The following is a 6,046-nucleotide window of genomic DNA, read 5'->3' on the forward strand; positions in this document are numbered from 1 at the left end:
GATTTAAGAATATCAAAATTGTTAATATTTTTCAAAATTAGAGGCAAAGTCTACTAAAATTTAAGTGTGGACTCATATTTGAAAGTTTGTGGTAGATAACGGAGTTACTTTTTTTTTTTTTTTTTTTTTTTTTTTGCAAAAACGGGGATTGAACTCAGGCCCTCGCTCTTGCCAGGGAAGCGCTTATTCCACTGAGCCATCTCCCTGGCCCTCAGAGTTACTTTTATACTATAGATAAACACTGAAAAAATTGTACAAATGGTACCTTTTCGTACAGTGGATTTAATTTAGGGCCTAGAGGGCAGTGCTCTACCACTGAACTGCAGCCCCAGACTTTCTTCACTTTTTTTTTTTTTTTTGTATTTTTTTAGGGAAGGGTCTACAAGGTGTTCAGGGTTTCACTACTAGATCAGATCATCATAGTGATCTGCCTGTTTACAGCCTCCCAAGAGCTGGGCTTACAGGTGCACACCACTTTTTCTTTTTCTTTGAGACAGGGTCCCACTAAGTTGCCCTGGAGTAACTTTGGAGAATTTGAAGTCCTCCTTCCTCTGCCTACCCATTAATTCAGATTACAGGAGTGCACCACAACTCTTGGCAGCCATTTGTAAATTTAAATCTCAACTCGTTCCTCATCATGTCTCTGCATTTCTTTAAATCTCCCCCATTCCTCTCAAATCTTCCACATGTTCCTGTTTCCTAACTCTTCACAAAAGAAACAGAAACCACCAAGTGGGAGCATCCAACTTTCTGCCACTTTGACAGGTTGAAGGCAAAAGACTGAAGAATTTATGGGGGCCTGAAAGTGGCTGATGGAATCTTTCAAATTGCCAGATTTAACAATGATATTAACAGGTCATACTTTCTTTCTTTCTTTTCTTTTTTCTTTTTTGGAGAAGGTCTCGCTATCTAGTTCAGGTTGGCTTTGAACTCCATTATGTAGTCCAGGCTGGCTTCCAACTCACAGAGAACCTCCTGCCTCAGCCTCCAGAATTCTGTGATTACAGGCGTTCGACATCACTCCCAGTAACAGGTTCTAATTTGAGAGCCTACCCACTAACTTCATCCATCCTGTCACACCCAAGTTCATTATTCATTCAAGCTGATAGACCAACAGACTAAGCCCTAACACTGACTAGCCAGTGACATAGGCGCCATCCTAAACCCCGGTCGCAAAGCCCTCGCTACAGCAAAGCTGACTGATAGAGGGCAGTGGGAAAGGAGGAGGGTGAGAGTCCCACAGGGCCTGGCCGCCGGGTTCGCGACCTGCTGAGGCACAGGGGTCCTTCCGCAGCTGGGGGCGCCCGCCTCCGCCTCCAGGTAGGACGGCACTCAGCCAAGCAGAAGGCTCTGGGGCGGCGGGGTCATGCGCACAGCGACTGGGCTGGCCCGCGCCGAGGACAGCGTGCAGGGGCGGGACACCGGCGCGGCTGCACTCTTGATTTGTCAGAGGTGGGCAAAAAAGGGGCGGGAGACTCCTGAAACTTGACTCCTGATTGGTCAGAGGTAGGCAGAGGGAGGCGGGGCTGGGGGGAGCGCGCTCTTGGGTGTGCGGCCTGGCGCGCGTGTAACGGCCGTTAGTCAAGCTGAGAGACGCAACCGCCGCCTGAGGTAGACGTGGTGGCCGCTGGCAGTATCCCTGAGTGAGGGATTTCGTCACCATCTTATAGTCCGCGTAAGTTCTTCTCCGGCCCCCAGTCGTAGTAGCACACCGTGCCCCTTCTTGCGTAGCTCTGGCAAAGCGACCGGCCTCTGTGGGGGACGCGGGACAGCGGAGTGCGCATGCGCCGAGTGACCGCCCCCCCCCCCATCCCGGTCGGGTTTCTCTGCCTGAGCCTCCCCAAAATACTGGCGTCCCCTGACTCCTGGTGGCCCGGACGCCTGGCCTCCCTGGTTGTCTTGCTTTGTTCTTGTCATTCCCTCCATAGCATTTGTGTTAGGCACCGCCCTCCTTGCCCTTAGGGAGTACAGAGTCCCTGGAGGCCGACTGGATGTTAAAGCGAATATTACTCAGCATTCAGTAAGTGTAGGGTGGAGAGATTTTACAGAGAACGCAAAACGAGGTGCCAGCGTTAGGGACTAGGGATGCCTCGTATACAGGAAGGCCTGGGTTCGACGCCCAATACGGGAGAGAAGAGCTGTTATCATAAAGATGAATTCAAGGGGAAAAATATTGGGGGACAGGCACAACTTGAGAAGTCCTTAGACTCGTGCCAGGACGACCAAGGAGTCGTTCCCTGGGGACATGAAGCATGAGCTGAGATTGGAAGGACATGTGGAGAAGATTGGTTGGAGGACAGGAGCCCACTCCTGTAATCCCATCTACTCCCACAGACTGAGCTAGGACCATGGCAAGTTCGAGGCCACCCTGGGCAACTTATGACTCAACCTCAGAATAAAATTAAAAGGGCATAGGATGGAGCTGGTGGGATGGCTCAGTGGTCTAAAGCGCCTACTTAGAACAAGCTTAGCAAAGCCCAGGGACCACGGTTCAATCCCCCAGCCACCACATGCCAGCCAGCCGGCCCCCTGGTGGGCTGAGCTGGCCACACACACACACACACACACACACACAAATAAATAAATAAATAAATTTAAAAAAAAAAAAAAGGGCATAGGATGTCACTCAGTGCTTCCTGAATTCAGTCCTCGGTACCACAAAGTAAAAAGTAAAAAGACTGGGTCACTGGCAGTCCTTGAGAAAGCCCTAGATCACTGCTTTTGAGCCAGGGGAATTTTCCTTTTTGGGATCTGACAGAGTTTGAAGACAGCTTTAATTGTCACAACTCAAGAGTTGTGGCTTCTGATACCAAGTACAAAGAAGCCATGATGTTGCTAAGCATCAGGCAGTGTGCAGGACAGCCTCCTCTCCCCAAGGAGAGGCAGAGTGTCAGTAGTGCTGAAGTTGAGCATTGCTATAACAAAAAGGAGCTTGTGCTTTGGATGAACTGGTAGTTTAGTGTGTTGAGGTGTATTTTTCTAATGCAGTGTTTTGTGCACTTCACCCCAGTAAAGTAGGAAGAACAGTGCTGTCTTTCTTTCTACTCCAGTACATTTCCAGCTTGTGACACAAATGGCCAGGCAAGTAGGAGGTACTTAGTAAAATTTCATTGGTGAATTGAATATAGTGTGCTAGGTTAAGGATGATTAGGGCAACTATACCTTGACTTTGAGTGTGGTGTGTTGGTGCATGCCTGTAACCCTGGCACTAGGGAGGCTAAAGCAGGAGGATCATGGATTTGTTCTTTATAAACACAGCTTTTTGGCAAAGATTTATCTTTTTTTACACTAGGTCTGTGTAGTTAGCAACCAAGGCCATAAATATAATATGTTGTTACGATATTGTCTCTTTTTTTGTCTTAAGTGCCCAGAATGAGCTTGCCCTAGTCACTTCTCTCAATACTTGTTGTGCACCACCATGCCCAGCTTGGTGTGAGATTCTTTTATTCCCCCCCCATAATTTTATTGAGAGACAAATAGCAATGAAACAGTTTCAAATTAAATTGGTAGGACAGTTTCAATAATTAACACATTGCATACTGTCTTCCGAGTGGTTATTTGCTGTACAAGATGCAGACATGCTATCCTATTTACAAACACTATTACAACAAATCCCTCTATTCATTAAGAAAATATAACTATATATCTATCCTAACCATTTTGAATACACAGATACAAAATGGACATTCATTTATCCCCTTTTTTGTTTAGTTCTGTCATTTGAATATTTTGGTGTGTTAACTCAGCACAATATTCTAAAAGAGTGCAGTAATCCATAATAGTATTGGGTCTTCCGCTTGACAGGCAGTGTCAGAAACTGTTGACCTGAGTCCCCTACAGCTCAACGTAACCACATGGCTTTACTTCTTCTTCTTCTTCTTCTCTTTTTTTTTTTTTTTTTTTAATTTTTTTTATTTATTTGTGTGTGTGTGTGTGTGTGTGTGTGGCCAGCTCAGCCCAACAGGGGGCGGGGCTGGCTGGCATGTGGTGCTGGGGGATTGAACTGCGGTCCCTGTGCATTGCCACGCTTGTTCTAAGTAGGTGCTTTAGACCACTGAGCTATCTCACCAGCCCTGGCTTTACTTCTTATACTTCGTTTTTGTACTTTTCTGCTGGATAGTTAAGGCCAAGATAAAGCAAGACCTATGCAACAAGAGTTGTAGCTTTTAGATCTGATAAGGTCAGTCAAGTCCCCTCAAGATTTGTCCTGAGACCCTGTACCTCAGATTGTAGATCCTTCGTCAGTGTCAGCCATGTGGATGAGTCATGGCCATTGCTTGGCCAATGTGCTCCCCATGAAAGCCTGAGAGAATGTTTTCTCTCCATGTGACTCTCCTTAGGCATACTCTACATTATCGATCACTTTCCTCTTTGGCCCCATAATCTCCTTATACAGAAAATTTGGGACACTACTGAGTTACATGACATTACAGTGCAAGATCTCTTACGTCCTGAGTCTTAATTGACCTTGGAAGGCGAGGGCCAAGATGTTGGCTTTCCTTGCAGCCCTCCTTTTTCTCTAATTTTGGTCTGCAAACTTATGGTGTGAGATTCTTAAAGTATCTGTCAGCTGTTTGTATGTCCTGAAATCCGCTCCTGTCTTCATGTGGTTCTCTCAACAGCTGCTATGTGTAACATTCCATTGTAAGATTATAATTCAAGTGGAGAAATACTTTTAAAATCCAATTGTTGCTTAGCAATTTAGGAACTAGAACCTAGGTAATGAACAGGGTGAAATTATATGATTGTTGTTGCTCCTAACTTTGAGGTTTGCAGCTCCTGGTGTTTGAGTCAGAAACTCTTGACTTGTGGTGCCTTAGTAACTTCCTTCATTTCTCTTTTCATATTTTGTCATATACAGAAAGAATGCTGACTAAACTCTTAAAGTATTAGATCACAGTTTTGGCTTTGAAGCCCCTTCCTAGTGTGGTCTTTGCCAGCCTAAATCTTTATTTTCTTATTCAAAAAATGAAGATAATAATAGTAACTGCCTTGTCAGGTATGGTGGTACACACCTGTAATCCCAGCACTGAGAAGGCTGATACAGGAGGATTGCCTCAATTTCAAGGCTGGCCTGGGGTACATAATGAGTTTAAGGCCAGTCTCAACTATGTAGTGAGACCCTGTCCCAAAAAACAAAACCAAAAACAAACAACAAAAAGTATAGGGGGGCCTGCCCCTTAGCTCAGTTCTTTAAGTGGCTGCTTCAACAAAGCAGTCAGGCTCAGGTTGCTGTGGTTTGATCCCCACAACACAAGACAGCCAGTCATGCCTTGAAGGCATTCGGCGCAAAAAAACCAACAAAAAACACTTCTGCCATTTCGGGCTGGTGAGATGGCTCAGTGGTCTAAAGCACCTACTTAGAACAAGCTAAGCTAAGCAAAAACACAGGGACCGCGGTTCAATCCCCCGCACCACATGCCAGCCAGCCCCGCCCCCTGGTGGGCTGAACTGGCCACACACACACTAAATAAAAAAAAAAAGTATAGTAACTGTGTCATAGGTTGTATTAAACAATACAACCTAAAAAATGTGTAGCGTTCTGCTTGGTAGTTCATAAATGTTAAACATGTGTTAAGTTTTTTGAATAAATGAATATTTTGGTAGTGTAAGGGGTTTTGAGTATAGAAACCAAACTTTTTTCTTCCTTGTCTGCTTCTATTTAGTTCTGCCTTTTAAACTCCATAAGTCATTTATATTGCTTCTTGTACATCCACTTTTCTCACTTTTATCCTAGGACATCTCTATGTCCTTCAATTGGTCCTAAAAAATCTCCACTAGCTGCTCCTTTAATTCTGAGCTCAGTAGGGAAAAGTCAAGAATGACTTAAGTCTGTATTGTTTTGGGAGCACCTTTTCTAAATAACTGAGATATAATTCACATGACATACAATTCTTTTTTTTTTTTTCCAGAACCAGGGATTGAACTCAGGCCCTTGTACTTGCCAGGGAAGTGCTTATTCTACTGAGCTATCACCCCGACCCAATGCAATTCATTTTATTATTATTATTATTATTATTTTATTTTATTTTATTTTATTTTTTTG

General features: G+C 44.6%; 1 protein-coding gene across 4 annotated transcripts in view; it reads left to right on the forward strand.

The window, feature by feature from the left end:
- Positions 1–1,544: 1,544 nt before the first annotated feature.
- Positions 1,545–6,046, forward strand: part of Cep85 (centrosomal protein 85) — a 42,484-nt gene continuing 37,982 nt past the window's right edge. For all 4 annotated transcript variants that reach the window (XR_002818418.1, XM_023703080.1, XM_012517309.2 and 1 more), the window contains exon 1: positions 1,545–1,675. The gene's annotated coding sequence lies outside the window, so the exon portion shown is untranslated. The remainder of the gene's footprint in view (positions 1,676–6,046) is intronic.

The sequence above is a fragment of the Octodon degus genome, unplaced genomic scaffold (genome assembly GCF_000260255.1).
Source record: "Octodon degus isolate 3935 unplaced genomic scaffold, OctDeg1.0 scaffold00163, whole genome shotgun sequence".
Lineage (NCBI taxonomy): Eukaryota > Metazoa > Chordata > Mammalia > Rodentia > Octodontidae > Octodon > Octodon degus.